Consider the following 21,529-nt stretch of genomic DNA (forward strand, 5'->3'; position numbering starts at 1 on the left):
CAGCATCCAGCTGGGCGTGAAGGAGGAGGAGAGTTAAACCGGGCTGAAGAGAACACTGCAAGTGTTTCACAGAATCACGGAACGCTTTGGGTGGGAAGGACCTTAAGATCATCCAGTCCCACCCCCTGTCATGGGCAGGAGCACCTTCCACCGTTACAGGTTGCTCCAAGCCCTGTCCAACCTGGCCTTGGACACTGCCAGGGATCCAGGGGCAGCCCCAGCTGCTCTGGGCACCCTGTGCCAGGGCCTGCCCACCCTCCCAGCCAGCAATTCCTGGTTCCCAATATCCCATCTGTGCCTGCCCTCTGGCAGTGGCAGCCACTGCCTGTGTGCTGTCCCTGCATGCCTTGTCCCCAGTCCCTCTGCAGCTCTCCTGGAGCCCCTTGAGGCCCTGGCAGGGGCTCTGAGCTCTCCCTGGAGCCTTCTCTTGTGCAGCTGCACAGCCCCAGCTGTGCCAGGCTGGCTCCAGAGCAGAGGGGCTCCAGCCCTGGCAGCAGCTCCGTGGCCTCCTCTGGGCTGGCTCCAGCAGCTCCACGTCCTTGTGCTGTTGGAGCCAGGGCTGGGGCAGCTCTGCAGGTGGGGTCTCAGCTGAGCCCAGGGCCAGAGGGGCAGAATCCCCCCTGCCCTGCTGCCCACGCTGGGCGATCAGCCCAGGGCAGGGGGTTCAGTCTGGGGCAGGTCCAGCTCTCACCCAGAGCACCTTCTCCCTTCTCCCAGGGCTGATCTCATTCCATTCTCTAGCCAATCTGTGTTCGTGCCTGGGATTTCTATAACCCAGATGTAGGACCTTGCGTTTGGCCATGTTGAATTTCGAAAGGTTTGCATGGGCCCAGTTCTCTAGCTTGCCAAGGTCCCTGTAAATGGCAGATAAACCAAGTGTTTCTATATAAACACACAAAATCCTGAGACAAGAAATGTAAAAACTGGAATTTAAGCACCTTTTAAACATCTCTCTAGCCCGCTGGATCCCTTCAGCTCTGGTGCTCAAAGCCACCCAGAAATGTTCCTACAAGCAATTTAAACCACTTTCTGCTTACCACACCAGGCTCTCAAAAACACCCACCCAACAATCATCCCCCTTTTCTTGTGGTTTGGGTTGTATTCAAGAGGTTAACTTTATTTCTAACCATGGATTCTTTGTTGCTCCCTGTCTGGTTCTACCGTCACACTCATCCAGATAAATGGATCACGTTAATGAACACCAACAGACGGACTGCAGCCATAAATTCACCAGAATTGCTGGCCTCTGAAGAAACCTTAATTCTACTTTGACAGCAAAATCGGATTCCAAAGATCTCTCTCCCTGCTGTGCTTTATTTTGGGCCTTATCGTTTGCTGGGCAGGTTGTCATGACAACCTGATATTCACCAGAGGGTGGCTGTAATTGGGAGAGCACATTGTTAATTTAGCTCCAGATTCTTTTTTATTTTGTTGTATTTTAAGCAAAGGGGGACTGCCTAGATATTCATATTTTTATCTATGATCATACTATGGTTTAATTATTAATCACAGTGCCAATAGCATCTCTCCAGTGACGGCTGAGCTGCAGAGCTCACCAGGGCAGAAAACGGCTCTGCCCACCTCCTTTTTTCCCAGCTTATCTCCTCATGCAGCCTCCCTGCATCCCCTCCAGCCCTCAAGCCCCTAAACCAAGGGCTCCCAGAAACAGGATTTCACAGGGATGCTCCTGCAGTATGCAAGCAGGTTGGGGGAGAAAAAAGGTGTGATCTACTCTTGTGTTAACGGTATTTTTTTGGAATTCCAGTGTCAGCTTTATAACCTGAAAACAATTCATCTCAGATAGTTATTTAGAGCAACTCGCTCTCTGTGGAGAACACCAGCCCATAATATTAACATGTGAACATGCTGGCATGTGTAAATCCAGCTCCTGGATGGGAACAGCACGTCCTGGCTCCACATGCTGGGCCCTCTCCTTGCATCCCACAGCACGTCCTGGCCCCACATGCTAGGACCCCTTTGTGCACCCCATCCCTGCCCCAATATGCTCAAGGCATCCTTGGCTTAGAGCCATCACAAAATGTCACAAAATGCCACCAAGCACTCGCCTGAATCCTTGCTGGAAGCTGAAAGGTGGCAGGACTGGGGACTCTGGGTCAGGAACTCAGATGGATGCCGGATCAGGACACACGACTTCCAGCCTGAGATTTTTGGGAAATGACCCATCCTGCAGAGCACAGTGTCTGTGGGAGTGTGAGAGGGAGCTGGGTTTGTTTTCCTAGGGGGTGTGGGGGGATGTGGACAGGTGACAGCAGGGTGGCAGCAGGATGGCAGCAGGGTGACTAAAGGTGAACCCACAGAGGGGTGGGTGCCAGACTCCGGAGCAGGTGCCGTGTCTGTCGCCTCACCGCAGCGCTGCCACCCTAGCGTGGGTTTGAAGCTCCCTGGCCACGCTGCTCATGGCGTTCATTATCCACGTGTCCCAGCAGGAAGAAAGGGCAGCTTTCCGGTGACTGAGGACTTCTCTCCAGGAGCTGGCGCAGCTCCAGGTCCAAAGAGCAAAGTGGAGCTGCCGAGCCCGTCCCCATGTGGGAGCAACCCGTCTCCCCTCAGCCCCTCTGAGCTGCACAGCCCAACCTCCTCCTTTCATCCCTGCTTCTGGCTTAATCCCATCCCATTTTAGAAAGAAGGGAAGTTGGGAAAGGAGAGGATTTCTGCTTAAAAGGAAAAAGAAAGGAGAGGAGTTGTAAAAGCTGGGGATGGAGGAGGGAACAGAAACATCCTTCTTTCAAGGAAAAGATGCTGTGGCTGCTGTTCTGGGTACCATATGCCAGGTAATAACACGAGATGACTCAGTGTTTGGGAAATTAAATTGGCTCTTTATTAAAAGCATGTATTTAGGGAGGTAGTGAGGTGCCAGGGAGTCCCTGCATTGCCTTAGCAGAGGGAATTCAGGCAGGCTGTCTGGCTTCTTATGCTTCTGAGCATGTAGTTCACAAGATGCTGGGACACATATCCGGCCTCAGCATCCTCCCAGGGCTGCTCCCAGGGAAGCACTGAGCATCTCTGGGAAGATCTTAGGAGCTCTTCCTAAGCCCTCTCCTACCTAATTCAGTGGAAGCTGTTGAGTCTCTGCCAGTGGGAAGCACTCCAGCCTCAAGACTTTTGTCCCAGGAAAATAGCGAGAGGCGGAAAGAGCAGCTGGGGACACAAAGATTTTTGAGAACACAAGCTGCAACCCAAAAAAGGCTGTGCCAAACTCTAGTCTTGCCCTGGTAATAGCCTCTAAAATGCCTTAGCAATGGTGGGAATCTGCTGATTCCAAGGGGAAATACAGAATATTTACAAAGTACCTTGCTTGTAGCTGGGTTGTGCTGGTAGCTTGGTGCTACTTCTCTAGCTCGGAGCAAATCTTGGCCTCAGAGAGAGTAGCTGAAGGCAAAATTCAATGTACTGCGTTCTGCTCAAATCATACATCCCCTCTGTGGAATTCTCATTTTTACTTACAGACAGGGTCAGGTACTAAAAAATTAAACTAAAGATGATAATTCCTTTTTTCTTCCCCAAGTCCTTCCAGCACAGGTGGGATGATGGAGGTGTCTGCCAGGATGGAGGCACAGTGATGACCTCAGTGGGTTTCTAAGAAGTGTCCGTGGCCATTAAGTGCTCAGATGCTCCCTCAGAGACTTCTGCAGGAAAATAAACACTTAAAATAGTTGGCCGACAATCTTCCTGCCAGAATTAGACTGATCCTTATTTTGGTCAGGCAGCAGTTGAATTGAAAGCAAATAGACGTCCTTTAAAAACACAAATAATAGACTCACTGTAGGAGGAAAAGGCTGGAGACAGACAAGGTCTTTATTCCCATCCCGACAGAGACTGAGTGAGCGGCTCTGCCCTCCTTCCCAAGCATCTGTCTCCCTTCCCAAGGGAGATGTCTGTCTGTGCCTGCAGTCCAGGGGCATCGGATGTGGAGTTCCAGCAGTCCCTGCTCCATCCAAACCTCATGGGGTGAGGCAGCCCGGCTGAAAAACTAGAGAGGAGCAGAGGTGGTGGGGTGTGAATATGGCCAGACAGTGTGTTCATGACAAAAGAGACAGCACTAACATGTCAGTACTCCTGTACAAAAAAAAAAAAAAAACAAAAACAAAAAAAACCACCAAACAACAAAACCAACAAACAAATAAACCAACAAAACCCTGAAAAAACCTAAACCAACCAACCAAACTATATATATATATCTATCTATATATATATATATAAAAAATACATTTTTCTATTTCAGAGCAGGGTACCCATGGGTGAAGCAATGCTTGGCTCTGGTGGGAGGGGAAGCCAGTGTTGATATGCTGAGTGTGGGGACAGGCTCCTTCCCCCACTTCCCAGTTATTTTTAGAAGGGCATTTTTATCCAGCACAGCCCTGGGTGCCAAGGCTGTTTGCAAGTCAAGGCTAAATTCACTGGTATTTGGAGGAGGTCTGAAATGGGAACGGCCCGGGTTCCTGGAGATCGGGGTTTGTGAGCACTGATTTACTCCAGAAAAGTTGGAATCCTGCTCTGATGCTGCTTTCCATACTACAGGTGAGAAGCTGCAGCTCAGAACAGCTGGATTTTCTCCTTGACCTCACATGTAGCTTAAAATAATAGCCTTAATTTCCCATATTTCACATAATTCTGTTGAATAATGAGACTACCTGGACATAATTAATTACTTTCCTCCACTGATTTAATTCACAGCTACATCTTTGAATTAAAGCGGCCTTAGAAATACGAAGTATGATTATCCAGGTAAGAACAAATTACCAATTTAAAGGATCACCATGATTCTAGCCCCGAGGATTTACAAAGGTCAAGCTGCTGAGGAGGCTGAACTGAGAGCTGGCAGAGGCAGTGCAGGGACTTGGGGTGGTGATGAAGGATATCCTTCCACACCAGGCAAGATGGATCCTGTCAGACACCTCCGCTGGATGACAGAAAACATCTGACAGGGACATTAATAACTCCAGTTTTGCTGGAGTTTGAATTAAACATTGACAAGAGTGTTTTGCTGAGGCATGGCTGGCCAGGAAATATTACAGTAACCCAGAAATCTCTTCCTCTGGCTGCAAATGGGATTTTTTTTTTTTTTTCATAATCCCTTACTTTGGATATTAATTGTATCAAATGATTGTGCTGCTGCTTAGAGGGGTGCAGTGGAAAGGAATTGCTAATAGTTGGGGTGGGAGAAGAAGCAGGGGAATTTCACTGGGTGAGGGATGTGTAAAATCCAGAACACTGGATGGAGGACAACAGCAAAATATTTTTCTAATGTGATTTTCCAGGGAGAAATTATTGCAATCTTTCAATAAAGGGGGCTTAGAAGGAAGGCAAGGGCAAACTTTTTAGTAAGGCCTGTAGTGACAGGAAAAGGGGTGAAGGTTTAAACCAAAATCATGTGGATTTAGATTATATATAATTAAGTTTTTTACAATGAGGGTGGGCAGGCCCTGGCCCAGGGTGCCCAGAGCAGCTGTAGCTGCCCCATCCCCGGAGGTGCTCCAGACCAGGTTGGATGGGGCTTGGAGAAACCTGGGCTAGCGGAAGGTGTCCCTGCCTGTGGCAGGGGGTGGCACTGGATGAGCTTTACAGGTCATTTCCAACCCAAACCACTCAATTTTTCTGTGGGTCTCTACCTTGGCCATTCCATCGCTCAGTATCATACAGTGTACAGGCAGATTTATTGACTTTTAAGCAAACCGTAGTCTCAGAAGTCTTCCTGAAATGATGTAGTAGCAAGAAAGCCGAGCTTTGGGCAAGCATTCTGGTCCTGGGTACGTTTTTCATCATGAGCAAGGCTGAGGAGAGCAGGCTGGGCACCACGGAGCGCTGGGATGGCTGCACCATCTGAGGGCTGGCACTGCCATGGGGCTGGTAGCCCAACCCTTGGCTGGAGAGGGGACAAAGGCAGGATGGCTCAGCGGCCTTGGGCCTGGATGACCTGGGCTACTGGTGATGGAAGATTCCATTCTCAGCTTCAGCTTTCCTGCTCTGAAGTGGGTACTGCTCTGCTTACCCGGCTGGTAAAGCACCCTGTGAGTCAGCTTTCACCAGGTGTAAACCAACACTGTTTTTGTAGAGATAACAGCAGCCCTGGGTCAGCAAGGACCCTTTGAACATCTGCTCCTGGTCTTTAGGACATGTCCCAGGAGAGAATCTTCCCTGGGAAAATGAGAAGTGTCTCAGACTGCAACACTACAGCCTTGTGCCTCGTCTGCTTCAGGGCTGTGGCAGCTTCCTTGCCTGGTCTTGGGTTAATCCAGAGCCTGGTGGGGAAGAGCCCATCAAGGAGGCCTTCACCACACACCTGCTGATGGCAGCAGCCCAGATTCCAGCTTCTCCTGCTCCTGGGAGCCCACATCCTCTGCAGTCACCTGCCTGTACCCTCTGTTATCTCTCATGCACCTTCTAATGATGCCTTTCCTGTCCCTGACTCACCTGCTGATGTGGAGATCCTCCCTTTCTGGCCACATCCTCTCTCCCCCTACCAGCAGAGCCACCAAAAAGGAAGGAGGATTGGCAGCAAACAGCACTCCAGCACCTATCAGCCATGGGGGAGCTTGGAAAATGTGCATTTTTGTCAGCTAACCATAGTGTATATATCATGTGTGAGAGAGAAGCCATCAGGGTTGCTCAGACTCTGATCCTCCAAGGAGAAGGACTCACACTCCTCCTTTCACCAGCAAGATGTGATGCCTCAGAGCATCTGAGTCTCTCATCCTCTTTTCCCCACTGGGCATCTCCACGCTGTGAAATGATAGTCCTTAACCACATAAACTTGTGGTTTCCACATGCCAGAAGCTCAGGCTGAGCGATGACAAGAGCCCAGGACTTATCCTTTGTCTGCCAATAAAATAAGTGAGCTTATCTTCACACGGGCTTTGCTTCTTTATCACGTGGTTTTGGTAAAAATGCACCCTGCTGCAGTCTTGCCCTCCCTTCCTCAGCAGCTGCCAAGGGCTGGCACTCCAGTTTTGACCCCACTGCCTTCCCAGACCGGGGAGGAAAGGGAAATGTTTTCATTCCCTGCTTGCTGAAAAAGCTGTTAAGAAAAAAAAAGGCTTTGACACGCTCTTGCTTTTGATAGGAGAAAAAAAGAGATAACAATATCAAACCACAGGCACGACTGGCACATGGCAGGTATTTTATCATGCCCTGGCCTCTGGGAATCAGTGCAGGGCAGGTTTATATTAACCATGAGGGACAAAATAGAGACACGCTGATACCCTCATATCTGCACACAGAGTAGCAGGAACACATCAGATGGAAATTTGCAGCTGCCCAAATAACCAACAACGTGAAGGTACCAGCTGCCCTGCCCAACACAAGTTATCCCCACTAGCACAGACTTTGCTTGAAAAAAACCTTCTATTTGTTTGCCCCAAAATACTCAGTGTGCGACACCAGAAATGACAGAAATAATGAGAAGTCTTTTCACCTCGCTCTGACTGACAATTTTCACCCCCAGGAGCTGGAGTGTAGAGCTCAGGGCACTGGGGCTGGGGGAGCCTGGCCTTGAAGGTTTCTAGAAATGGGACGTCTGCCACCTCTCTGGGCCACCTGTGCCAGGGCCTCACCACCCTCATAGTAAAAGACTTCTTTATATCTAATCTAAATCCATCCTATTTTAGTTTAAAACCTTTACCCCTCATCCTGTTGCAACAGGCCCCACTAAAATGTTTGTCTCCAGCACTTCACCCAAATTGGCTAATGGCTCTCCAATTTTCCATTATTTTCCCTAAAGAATCCTTCAAATGCGATTTAAAAAAAAAAAAAAAAAAAAAAAAAAAAAAAAAAAAAAAAGGAAGCAGGCTTTTTTCCCCAGAGCTTTCTCTGTAAAATAATCTTGCTTTTCTAAACTGTCACCATAGTATGACTGTGCTCTACCCCAGCTAAGGACCCCCAGGCAGGGCTGACTCCACACCACCCTGGCTTTCCTGTGTAGCAGGACTTGACTGTTTTCCTCAGGGACAGGACACAGGGAGATGGTTTCCTTCCTGCACTGAGTGAGGAAATTTCCCTTGTTTCAGAAGTGACAGTAAAACCTGGGAAGGTGCTGAGTTCATCTCTGCTTAGCTTGGCTCCTATGAATAATTATTAGCAGGTCTTTGGAGCTAGACCAAGAGTGAACAGGCACAGACCTTCAGTCAGCAGATATTCCAGTGCCCCTTCTTCTGCTGCTGAAATAAAATGTCTAATTTAACTCAATTTCCAAATTATACTAATTAAAAAGTACTAGCAGCACAATTAAGTGCACTCCGCAGAGAGAAACTGCATTTCATGAAAGGCCTGCTTTTGGATTCCAGATAATATAGTTTCCAGCGGATAATGTTTAATTTCTCTATAATAATCCCATGTTCTCCAGCTGGGCTTTGTTCACAGGGGCTGAAGTGCAGACAGTTAGAGCAATAGTAGTTGCTCTTCATTCCATCATCCATCCAGGTCCTGGAGCAGAGAAAATCCATGACATTTTCAATGTGTGGTGATGGGAAATTATTTTCTACAATTTTAAAAAACAAAAAAGTCTGGTCCCCTCTCCCAGGCAAGGTGTGTTCTCCTAAGAGGGATTTGATTTCAGAAAGGAATGAACTTTGCTACAAAAGCACTGAATATATCTTCTATTTGCTCTCTCCAGTACAAAGCAATTTAAATTGAACAAGAAATTATCAAGAAATACAGGTATGCGTGGCAGGACATGAAAGATGGACAAATTTAGTTGCAAGCATTTAAGAGCAAAGGAAATTAAGGGTGTGGGACCTGGGGCTGTGGTGGATTCCTCATCATCTCGAGTCTTTAATCAAGTTGTTTCTCCTTTTTTGGGTGCATTTAATAGAGGCTTCTAAAACAGTGTGCTGGGGCTTTACTGAATTGGTGGGCATTGTTTGGGGATTACAGGGTGGGGCTCTGTGGGCTGTGGGAGAGAAGACATCAGAGGACACCATCCCTCCTGGCCTTGGCTCAGCAAGCCTGTTCCTGCTCACCTTGGGAAAGATCCACCTGCAAACATCGCCTCGGAAATCCTGGATAAATTATCTGGGTGTGCTCAGGTGCAAAGGGAAGCGCCAAACCTTGTGGCACCCCTGGCTGTGGCAGGGCTGTGACCACCCTGCCAGGGCACAGTCCCACTGAAGGGACTGGGGAGAAAACACACATGAAAAATGAAAAAAAAAAATAAAATCTATTAAAAAAAAGATACAGAATCCCACAATGGCTAGGGTTAAGAAAGGACCTTAAAGGTCCTCTAGTCCAAACCCCTGCCATGGGCAGGGACACCTTTCACTAGACCAGGTTGCTCCAAGCCCTGTCTAATCTAGCCTTGGACACTTCCAGGGATTCTGTCTAGATGGAGAAGAGTTTTGGATTTTGGTAGATGTGGGTTTGTATGAATGAACGTTTCTTTCGCCAAAAAAGTTTGGACCATGTGATCCTTGGGGTCTCTGCAGACTGGAATTCTGTGACCCCTCACAGTGCTGGCAAGCCCAAAGACCAGGTAACACATATAATGGCCACAAGCAGCTAAGATACTTCCAAAATATATAATGAGGTTTCTGTTTACCGTTTTCAGCATTAAATTGTAGTTTCTCTGTGTCTTTTTGCCTTTTGCTGCCTGATTCCTGTGGGGTCAAAGGGCATGGCAGAGGTACTGGAGCACCACATCCATATAATGTACAGGAATATACTAGGAAGAAATATAGGAAGGATCCACATAATATAAGGGAAAACATACAGGAAGGAATTCCTGGCTGTGAGGATGGGGAGGCCCTGGCACAGGTTGCCCAGAGAAGCTGTGGCTGTCCCTGGATCCCTGGAAGTGTCCATGGCCAGGATGGACAGGGCTTGGAGCAGTCTGGGCTAGTGGAAGGTGTCCCATGTCAGGGGGTGGAATGAGGTGAGCTTTAAGGTCCCTTCCAACCCAGATCATTCTGAGACTCTCTGATTCTCTGGTGTTACTCCCCATAAAAATGGGAATATTAAAATCCTCAGAGCAGCAGAAGTTCTTTCTGTCTCTGGGAGAGCAGCACCTCCAGCAAGCACCAGACTGAGGAGCTCCTCCCTGCTCCTGCTGGACTCACAAACTCCGTGTCAAGCACACGTCCTTGAGACCCACAGCTCCATCCTGCCCCATCCCCTTCCCTCCTCTTAACACTACCACCTCTTTGGGACAAGAGAAGGGAACTGGCTGCCTCTCCTGCCCCAGCAGCACCACATCCTACGCCCCATCCAAGGGCAGCTCCGGCTCTGAACAAAGCAGGCATCACCCTTGGAAACCGCCCTGGGCTCCTGCTGCAGTTCACGGCAGGTGAAACGTGGCAGCAAAGTTTACATAAAGCATAGTCAAACAGAGCTGCATTTCTGCCTCTGAGCCATCAGTTGTAGCAGCTGATATCTTCTTGACTTTCTACGGGATTTGTGCCATAATTTGTCACACAGAGAATAAATTATAGGAATTCTTGTGATCTCGCTGAGAATAGGTTCTCAGTACAGTGACCCTGATAGACCAGCAGCCTCCTCTTCTAGCCCTTTTCCCACATCTGAGTCTTTGCTGGCAGCAGCCAAGCCTCAGAGACACCTGAGTCAGGTCCTGGATAAGCACTCAGAGGAGCAGGTCTTGTTCCCCCCACTTCTTCCAGCCTTGGATGTGTTTGCTCACAGAGGTTATTCCCGTTCAACGCCTGGCCCGAGGACACCCAGCAGAAACAAAATTCGCTGTGTGTTCACCTGGGTGTTCAGAAAGCTAACCTGGAGCCACATTTCTCCATGAATGCTGCTGAAACACACAATTTATTAATTTTTCTTAGACCATTGGGCCATGTTCTCTGCAAGGCCAGACTGGATGGGGCCTGGAAAAACCTGGTCTAGTGGAAGGTGTCCCTGTCCTTGGCAGGGGGTGAAGCAAGGGGGGGACTTTAGGGTCCCTTCCAACCCAAACCATTCTGGGATTCTCCGAGTCTTAGAGACCATAACCCTCAGCATCTCCAGCCATGCAGTAACCATATTCCTGCCATATTCCAGTACCATATTCCTGCCTGGAGCACTTTTCCATTACCGATGTTGCTGCCATTATTCCCATCCCATCTTCTGTCTGGCAGCAGTTACATCATGCAGAATGGACATCAGGGTATTTTTCCTATGGATTGGGGAGAGCTGGGGGAGAAATCTCATTTTGTTAAAATTAAAAAAAAAAAAAAACAAAAAAAACACCAACAAACAAATTTTAAAAGCCAAATCTAAAAAAAAAAAAAAAAGAGGTTTTTAGGGTCTGTCTTGTGTTTAAACCTTTTCCTCCTAGTCAGAGTTAAGTCTGGTGGAATGCCCCTTTACTGACTTGCTCTTTGGTTAAGCACAAACCCAAACATTCCTGTGCTGCAGAATGGCATTTGCTGTTCAAATGTGAGTCCTGGGGATGCTGGTTTGTACCCAAAATGGGACCAGCATCACAAATAGAAAGGGCTCTGCTTAACTGCCCAAACACAGATGCTTTGTGCCATCAGAGACACCCTAAGGCCTCTGCCTGGTCACACGGATGATACAGCACCTCCAGGACATCCACTGGAGGGGGGCACCTTAGAGAGATCTCTAAAATACCTCAGTTTCTAAGCCAAAACCAAACTGTACAAGCCCAAACCAGGTGTCTGGGCCCAGCACAAACCAAGGAAAACACTGGAAAGCCACACCAAGGTTCACTCTCCCTCCCCAGCCTCACCTATTGCAGCCCTCATAGTTTTTCCCCACCTCTTCCTGAAAGGACGGAGGGAAGAGGTCTCTGCTGTACATCCCAACTCCAGCCTGCACAACACGGCTTTGGGTGGGGCAGGAACCCTCCTTGGGAGATGTCCAGCCTCTACTTGGAGCACAAGGAAAGGGGCAAACTTCTGCCTTGGCAGGAAGGAGCCTGTCTCTCCCTACAGAGACCTGGGATGTGGTTGGGGTGAACCTCCTCTGTTGTTTGCCTGACAGGGATCTCCCTGCCCCTTTGATCCCATCAAGCTTTAGGATTTGAGATACTCCTAGTCAGCTGAATCCTTTCACATCCCAAAAGCCCAGACCCCCTGGCTGTGTTAGCAAAATTGCACTATTCCACTGTTTGTTCCAAATGCTTTACAGTCACATCAAGCCCAAAGCCCATGATTTAAAGTTTATTTACCCTGTCTATGAGTTAGGTGGATAGACAAACAGGAATGGGAAAAATAGGAAATAAACAAGGTTCAGTGTTCAGGTGGTTAAAACTGGGTAGGGAATAGAGTGGCAAAAAGCATATTTTGTTTTAAGTGAAAAATCCTCTTTCTCCATGACTCTGTCCATGAGAAGATGGGATGAAAAATGCCATTAAATATAGAATTGGTGTATCTGTGAGATCACATTGGATGCACAATTTAGATAGAAGAGAAAAAAAAAAACCTGCAAGCAAACCAATGCCATCAGAAGTGGTTGCCATTAACTACAGCATTGAACTGAAGGGTCTTTGAATGATCTTGAGTTAGTATGTCCTTCGGGAATTCAGAACAGGCAGATCTCAGACTCAAACCACTCAGCCTCAAGGCTGGAGCCCCTCTGCTCTGGAGCCAGCCTGGCACAGCTGGGGCTGTGCAGCTGCACAAGAGAAGGCTCCAGGGGGAGCTCAGAGCCCCTGCCAGGGCCTCAAGGGGCTCCAGGAGAGCTGCAGAGGGACTGGGGACAAGGCATGCAGGGACAGCACACAGGCAGTGGCTGCCACTGCCAGAGGGCAGGCACAGATGGGATATTGGGAACCAGGAATTGCTGGCTGGGAGGGTGGGCAGGCCCTGGCACAGGGTGCCCAGAGCAGCTGTGGCTGCCCCTGCATCCCAGGAACTGTCCAAGGCCAGGTTGGATGGGGCTTGGAGTAACCTGGGCTAGTGGAAGGTGTCCCTACCATGGCAGGGTGTTGAATCAGGTGATCTTTGAAGCTCTTTTCCAGCCCAAACCATTCTGTGAGCTCCTGCTCTAACATTGGCTCAACAGCTCCAAGGGAGGATTTTACCCATCACCTATTAAATAACAGAGCTGGAAGCAAACCACTGGCTCCCCTAGGGCCTGTGGTGCTGTTATCCCAGGGAGGGGCCAAAACAGATGATTGCTCCCTAAAAATTAGACTTTACTCTCAGCATACCCCCTACAAATAGCTCATCCCGGACAACCTTCATCCTCCAGGCTCTCCTGGGCAAACCCAGTCCAGCTGTGGCAAGTGCTTTGTGCATGGGTGGGCAGAGGAGGAGAACTGCCTCCCTCATGAGTGGAGAGACATGACAAGAGGGACAAGGAAAGAACTGTTAAATCAGTGTCTTTGGTGTTTGCTGCCCTCTCAGCAGAGCCCGTGGTACCTTGCAGAGGCAGTTGGGCACCACATGGTCCTCACAGGGTGTCTGACACCACAGCACACCCCGCACAACCCATCCCGGTGTCCTGCACCAGCTATTCCATCTGCACTCTTTGCGACAGGTGTGGTGCAAGTGGGCTCGTGCCTGGTGCTTTTCCATCCTGGTGCTCCCCCAGCCACATTCTCCTGCATCCCAGCAGCCTCCCCATCCTGATGCTCCACATCCTGCTGCTCTGTAATCCCCCCCTCTCCCAGTGTTCCTGCAGCCCTGTGCATTATTCCAGGATACCTTCCCCGATCTTGGTGCTCCTTCATCCTGGTGCTCACCCCATCCCAGAACTCCCAGAACTCCCATCCTACTATCCATTCCAGACCACATCCCAGTGCTCCTGCATCCTGGTGTGCTTGCACCCCATCACCTTCCTCCATCCTTGTTCTCCTTCATCCTAGTACTCATCTCATATTGGTCCCCCCAACACAATACCACTGTTCCAGTGTCCCCATCCCAGTACTCCCATCCCAGCTCCCTCATCCCAGTTCCTTCATCCCAGTACCTCTATCCCAGTATCCTCATCCCAATACCATCATCCCGGTACTCCCACTGCAGTTCCTATCCCAGTTCCCCCATAGTAATACCCCCATGCCAATTTCCTCATCCTTGTATCCCCTTCCCCGTTCCCCCATCCCAGCATCCCCATTCCAATACCCCCTATCCTGTTTCCCCATCCCTGTACCCTGTCCCTCCATTGTTCTGCCCCTATCCCAGTACCCCCATTCCAAAAAAGCCATCTCAGTATCTCCATCCCTGTTTCCCCATCCCAGTACTCCCATCCCAGTGTCCCTGTCCCTGTATCCCCATCCCAATATTCCCATTCCTGTTACCCCATCCCAATACTCCCATCCCTATTTCCCTATCACAGTAATCCCATTCCAGTATCCCTGTTCCTGTATCCCCATCCCAATATTCCCATCCTTGTATCCCCATCCCAATATTCCCATCCCTGCTCGCCTATTGCAATACCCCCTTCCCTGTATCCCCATCACAACATTCCCATCCCAACATTCCCATCCCTGCTCGCCTATTGCAATATCCCCTTCCCTGTATCCCCATCACAACATTCCCATCCCAACATTCCCATCCCTGCTCGCCTATTGCAATATCCCCTTCCCTGTATCCCCATCACAACATTCCCATCCCAACATTCCCATCCCTGTTTCCCCCTCCCTGTCCCGCCCCTCCCGGTCGCGCAGGGCGGTGGCGCTGTGGCTCCCTCTGGTGGCGGCTGCCGGAGCCTTCGGGCAGCGCCTCCGCCCGATCGCGCAACCCCGCCTGTCCCCCAAAGCCCTGACAGCCCCCCAAAGCCCTGACAGCCCCCCAAAGCCCTGACAGCCCCCCAAACCCCGGCCTGTCCCCCAAAGCCCTGACAGCCCCCCAAAGCCCTGACAGCCCCCCAAAGCCCTGACAGCCCCCCAAACCCCCGCCTGTCCCCCAAAGCCCTGACAGCCCCCCAAAGCCCTGACAGCCCCCCAAACCCCTGACAGCCCCCCAAACCCCCGCCTGTCCCCCAAAGCCCTAACAGCCCCCCAAACCCCCGCCTGTCCCCCAAACCCCTGACAGCCCCCCCAAACCCCCGCCTGTCCCCCAAACCCCTGCCTGCCCACCAAAGCCCAGAACGCCCCCCAAACCCCGGCCTGTCCCCCAAAGCCCTGACAGCCCCCCAAACCCCTGACAGCCCCCCAAACCCCCGCCTGTCCCCCAAAGCCCTTCCTGCCCCCCAAACCGCTGCCAGCCCCCCAAACCCCTAACAGCCCCCCAAACCCCTGACAGCCCCCCAAAGCCCTGACAGCCCCCCAAACCCCTGACAGCCCCCCAAAGCCTTGACAGCCCTACAATGCCCTGCCAGCCTCCCAAACCCCTGCCCGCATCCCAAACCCCTAACAGCCCCCCAAAACCCTGACAGCCCCCAAACCACTAACAGCCCTCTGAACCCCTAACAGCCCAACCCAGGATGCAACACCCAAACCCCTAACAGCTGCCCAAACTCCCGCCTGCCTCCCAAACCCCTGTCTGCCCCCAAACCCCTGACAGCCCCCCAAAACCCTAACAGCCCCCCAAACCCCCGCCAGCTCCCCAAAGCCCTGACAGCCCCCCAAACCCCCTTCTGCCTCCCAAACCCCCTTCTGCCTCCAAACCCCTGACAGCCCCCAAACCCCCGCCTGCCCCCAAACCCCTAAAACCCCCCAAAACCCTGACAGCTCCCCAAACCCCTGACAGCCCCCCAAACCCCCACCTGCCTCCCAAACCCCTAACAGCCCCCAAACCCCTACATGTCCCCCAAACCCCCGCCTGACCCCCAAACCCCTAACAGCTGCCCAAACCCCTGCCTGCACCCCCAGGCCCCTGCCTGCCCCTCAAACCTCTGCCTGCCCCCCAAACTGCTGCCTACCCCCCAAACTCCTTCCTGCCCCCCAAAGCCCTGCCTGCACCCCATAACCTCTGAGAGCCCCCCTGAATCCCTGACTGTGCCCCAAGTCCCTGACTGGCCCCCAAACCCCCGCCTGCTCCCCAAACACCTGCCCTACCCCTCAATACCTGCCCACCTCCCCAACCCCTGCCTGCACCCCTGAACCTCTGCCTGCAACCGTGAATCCCTGCCTGCCCCCCAAACCCAAACTTCCCCCCATCACAAACCCCTGCCTGCACCCCAAATCCCTTCCTGCACCCCCCGGCCCCTGCCTGCACACCCACAGCTCCCAGTTCCAGCCAGATGACACGGGGGACCTTTTCCATCAACCCACAAGGGTACCTCCCAAACCTTCCCTACAGCACCACGGGGATGGGACCTCCCAGTGTTAGGGAATATCTCATGGGAAGATCATAGAATCATGGAATCATTTGGGTTGGAAAAGCCTTCTGAGAGTCCAACCATTCCCCCAGCACTATCAAGGCCACCACTGTCCCATGTCCCCAGGTGCCACATCCACACAGCTTTTAAATCCCTCCAAGGAAAGGGACACCATAACAGCCCTGGGCAGCTGTGCCAAGCCTTGAAAATCCTTCCAGTGAAGAAATTTTCCCTAATATTCAATCTAAACTTATCCTGGTGCAACTTGAGGCCACTTCCCCCCCTTGTCTCCCTGTTCCCTGGGAGCAGAGCCCGACCCCCCCGGCTGTCCCCTCCTGTCAGGAGCTGTGCAGAGCCACAAGGTCCCCCCTGAGCCTCCTTTTCTCCAGGCTCAGCCCCTTTCCAGCTCCCTCAGCCTCTCCTGGGGCTCCAGCCCCTTCCCAGCTCCGTTCCCTGCCCTGGACACCTGGAGGTGCCTCAGCAGTGCCAGCACAGGGACAGGCACTGCCCTGGGGCTGTGTCACACCCTGGCTGGGACAGCCCAGGGGCCATTGGCCTCTTGCACACCTGGGCCTCCTCGGCTCATGTCCACTGGCATCAGCACCCTATGGCCTTTTCCAACTTCCCAGCCTCTCTGCTCCAGCCTGGAGCATGCCATGGGATCGGTGTGACCCAGGGGCAGGACCCAGCATGTGGCCTTGTTGGTCCTCATCCCACTGGCCTCATCCCATGGATCCAGCCTGTCCTGGTCCTTCTGCAGAGCCTTCCTGCCCCCCAGCACATCAACGCTCCCACCCAACTTGGTGTCACCTACAAACTGGCTGAGGGTGCCCTCGATCCCCTCATCCAGGTTGTTGATAATGGGATGAGAGTAGGAAAGATTTTGAGAATGGTGGGGGTTGGGAGCACAGTGTGTGTGTTCCCAGCCATCCCTGGGGATGCTCCTTCCCCCAGTGACCTGAAATGTGACAAGCGAGTGGGTCCCTTTGCCACCTCAGTGTCAGACCATCCTGGCAGAGGTGTCAGAGGAAGGCTTGAAGATTTCTTGCTTGGAGCTTTAACAGGTAGCAGTACTTTTGGGGAAAAGTTTGGGAAAGGGAATGGCCAGCAGGCAAAACTCACTGATGATGATGGAGATCACCAGAAAATCCCACTGCACCTGCTCCCCTCCCAGCTACCGCACATGGCAGGCTGGATGTGTCCGGACATTCTAGATGCTGAGGCAGCTCTCATCACTGCAGAGATGCTCACCACTGAGATTTCAGGACTCATCCCGGGTCCTGAGCTCCTGTAGCAGTTTAGGGGTGGTTTCTCCTGCCCAAAGCACCCTGAGGGTGAAGGCATCCCTGTAAGATCCCTCCAGGGCTCACTGTGGTCAGACCCATTGCAGACCAGGTACCAGCCTGGCTGCAAAGGGCTGCAGAGCTCAGGATGAGACATCATGCTCTGCCCCTCACCGTGGGGACAGGTGTCACCTCCTAATCCTTTATGGATGGGGACTGCTTCAGAAAATGCCAGGAACTGCACATGAAGAAGTGACCAAGCTTCCAGCAGCCATGAGTGTGCATTTGATGCAGCTCCCAGTTAATTTTCCTTTGGCCAGTTCCTCCAGCTCAGGAACTTCTGAAGCCAGGGCTGGAGTGGAAAAGGCAGAGACACACTGCAGAAGCAAGTTCCATAGCTGCATCTTTGCAAGAAGATACTTTAAAATTTATTTTATCTTGCTCCTTTACATCCTGTCTTATTCTTCCCCTGGAAGTAATGAGTATTTTGCTCTCCAGAGCCTGTCTCCACACCCATATGTCATTGTATCCTCTCTGTTCTCAGACTTTGTGGGCATAGCTCAAAACCTGTTCCACTTCCCTGAACACCATTTGCACTGGGGAAAGTGCTGTGAGATGTAATTGGGGCTGCAGCTTATTTCAAATAATGACAAATAATTTTCAAGTGCAGGACTCTGCTGCAAAGCCAAGGTCTGGTGGGGCACTAGGAAGTTCCTCCACACACAGGAAATACTGCAGAGCTATGACTGCGTGGAGCTGGCCTCCCTGCTGGAGCAGCTGGCTCCCAGCCCTGCTCTGTGCCAGGGCTCTCTTCTGTATTCCTGGACACCCACCCAGCATCCCAAAGCCAGAGAGCCTTGGATTTTAAACGAGGACCTTGCATGTGCCTGTGACTGATGAAGCTGGGGGTCTGATGGGTGCTGATGGGGTGGCTGGTGCACAGGCTGCTCTGCTTGGCCCAGATGCCCCCTCAATGGCCACAGTTCCCCCTTGATGGCCAAGATGGCCCCTTGATGGCTATAGTAACCTCTCAATGTGGTTATAGTGGCCATAGCACCCTCTCACTGGCCCTGGTGCCACACAGAGATGGCATTTGGTGGCAGTGGAGTGACACTGAACTCACAGAGCTATCTTTTTCTCCAAATGCATCTGAGCCAAGGCCCTGGGTCCTGCTCTGTGCTCAGGGGTTCTTATCTACTCTCTCCACCATTTGGAGAAGAGTCTGTCCAGGCTCTTCTTGCTCTTGCCACCACCTCCCTGTGTGTGGCTGCCCTTCACATGGCACAGCTGGACATGTCACATGCTTTATGTGTCCCTGAGCATGACCAATGCTCTCAGGGCTTGCCCTTGGCTCTGGTCAGCACTTGTCAAGAGGATAGAAATCAGTGTCCTGCTCCCAACCCTGACACCTTTGCAACCCCTCCAAGTGCTTTTCTGCCTCCCTCAAGAGGCACAAAGAGGGGTAGGAAATTAGGGTTGGGGAAAATCCACCTTTCATGAGTTCCCTAGGAATGGAAATTAAGATAGGAAGTAGCCTGGTGAGCAAATATAACATGAGGACTGTGTTAAACAGCAGGATAAGGTGGAGGCCAGATGAATGAGAGGGGAAGAAGGACCCCCTTGCTCAAGGCATGGGGCTGGAACATACTGCCTCCAAGCCAGGCACCGTGGGAGCAGGGTCCTGCTTGCCTGCTGGGATCTGCTGATGGGAAGGACTGGAAAGGGACTGGAAGGCCTCAGGGATCTCCTGATTTTGTATAAAGCGGGGGTCTCACTCTGGCTGCGCTCTCTGGTGTTAACCTAGCTGTGGGCAGCCAGCTTGCAGCACTGCAGCTGTATTTTCCCTTAATTTTGGTTTCTCAGCCATTTTACCAAGGAAGTAATTTGGGAGGATGGACGAGAGGGTTAAACCCAGCTGACAGCACCACTGCTATTCCATCCACAGCTGTACACAGCAGCTTTCTGCTATTTCAATCCAGTTGCAGCCACCACTGTAAGCTCTCTGTGCAGATACAGTTTATATCTCCACTGATGGCAGTCAATCAAAGTAACAAAATCCTTATTTTCCTTCTCCCTGCCCCAGCTGTAGGAACACAGCAGCTAGGTGAACACTGAAACCCTGAAGGCTGGTCCCTTCCTTAGCTCTTCTTTTTTGGGGAGAAATTGTTCCCTGTGAGGATGGGCAGGCCCTGGCACAGGGTGCCCAGAGCAGCTGTGGCTGTCCCTGGATCCCTGGCAGTGTCCCAGGCCAGGCTGGACAGGGCTTGGAGCAACCTGGGACAATGGAAGGTGTCCCTGGCCCTGGCAGGGGGTGGGACTGGATGGGCTTTAAGGTTCCTTCCAACCCAAACCATCCTAGGATTCAGTAGTTCTGTGATTCTCTTGCTTCCTGGTGTCCAGGTCCATAAGGAACTCCTGGCCCTCCACAGAGGATAACAGGGCTCCCATTCTTCACAGGGACTTGCTGCCTCACCAGCCAGGATTTACTATCCCCTCCAAACCTCTTGGAGATTGTTACCGGGTTTTTCAGGAAGCTGCTGCCGGGGAAGGCTGAGGTGTTTGCCTGGGCTGTGGTTGTGCAGGTGGCCACACAGGGGTGCCAGAGACTGTGCACAGCATCCATCCATCCATCCATCCATCCATCCATCCATCCATCCATCCATCCATCCATCCATCCATCCCTCAGCCCGGCACCGAACCGCCTCAGCCCGCGCTCTCCTGCTGCTGCAGCCCAACAAGCTGTCCTGTCAGGAGCGTGTTCCTGCATCCTGGGCCCTGCAGCCCCTTCAGGTCTGGCAAGCTGTGACAGCCGGGATTGCAGCGCGGCTGGAAATGTCAGAGTGGCAGGCGGCTGCGAAACTCAGCGGCTGCTTTCAGTGCAGAGCAGGACCCGGGGCTTTACAGAAGCACTGAATGGCTGGGGTTGGAAGGGACCTTAAAGGACCTTAAAGCTCATCCCACTCCATCCCCTGCCATGGGCAGGGACACCTTCCACTATCCCAGGTGGTGCTCCAAGCCCCATCCAACTTGGCCTTGGACACTTCCAGGGACAGCCACAGCTGCTCTGGAAAACCTGTGCTAGCGTCACGCCAACCTCACAGACAAGAATTTCCTCCTAATAGCTAATCTAAATATCACATCCTCCAGTTTAAAACCTTTCCGAATTGCCTATCACTATCTTCCCACGTAAAAAAAAAAAAAAAAACAAAACAACTCCCTCCATATTTTTTTATCACCTCCGTTTAAGTACTAGGATACTCTACAAAGCCCAGGCAAATCAACCCTTCAACAATCTAGTAATAAAAAAAGAATAATGCTGGATGCTGCTTAGCCGAGTCCTGTCCCTTTGGTGTAACATCTTCTTGTTGTGCTGTCAGCTGGTAGTAAGTATTTGTGGACAAAAGGAGTAATACAGGGCTTAGGGCAATTTATAATGAGCAACTCCTGGTTGTAAGGGAATTCTCAGCCTCCTCAAACCCTGATTTTCAGGGACAACTGAGAAAGACCAGACAGGTGTAGAGGTGGGACTCAGGGATGTGGTTTAGTGGTGGTCTTGGCAGTGGGGGAATGGTTGAACTCAACACTTTTAAAGGCCTTTTTCAACCTAAATATCTGTCATTCAGTAGACTTGTGTGCTGCTTGTTGCATGTGTGCTGCTGCATCCTGGTAGATTCTCCTTCTTTATTTAAAGATCTTGCTGGATGCTCCTTGGGCTCTGCTCCCTTGCCGTCCTCTCTGCTTAATTTCCTTAGAGGAAAAAGACATTTCCTGGACCACAATTAATAAAATGTACCAAGTTTAATGAGCATTTCAGATGCCCAGATGCTGCTGCAGTGGGTGCGTGGCTGGCCAGAAGTGTGCTTGAGTACAGGCATTGCATAAGGCACCTCACAAAGGCAAGGAAGAGTCTGCTGAAGGAGCGCAGGAGAGGGGAAGAACAACAGTAACAGCTGGATGAACAAGGAAAGCTCGCTGGGAGGCAAAGACAGAGGTGTTTTTATAAGCTAAGTATGCCTCCACAAATCACAGAACTCCTGCCAGTACCTTGACCTCTTGTGTTAATGACAAGG

At 51.4% G+C, this 21,529-nt stretch overlaps 1 long non-coding RNA gene across 2 annotated transcripts; it reads left to right on the forward strand.

Moving 5' to 3' along the window:
- Positions 1–735: 735 nt before the first annotated feature.
- Positions 736–9,165, forward strand: LOC137464663 (uncharacterized). Of its 2 annotated transcripts, XR_010994341.1 has the most exons (4): positions 736–2,792; positions 4,696–4,746; positions 8,630–8,673; positions 8,890–9,165. It is a non-coding gene; the product is annotated as an uncharacterized lncRNA (long non-coding RNA). The 2 variants fall into 2 exon arrangements; XR_010994340.1 differs by having other exon boundaries at positions 8,630–9,165.
- The last annotated feature ends 12,364 nt before the right edge of the window (positions 9,166–21,529 follow it).

The sequence above is a fragment of the Anomalospiza imberbis genome, chromosome Z (genome assembly GCF_031753505.1).
Source record: "Anomalospiza imberbis isolate Cuckoo-Finch-1a 21T00152 chromosome Z, ASM3175350v1, whole genome shotgun sequence".
Taxonomy (NCBI): domain Eukaryota; kingdom Metazoa; phylum Chordata; class Aves; order Passeriformes; family Viduidae; genus Anomalospiza; species Anomalospiza imberbis.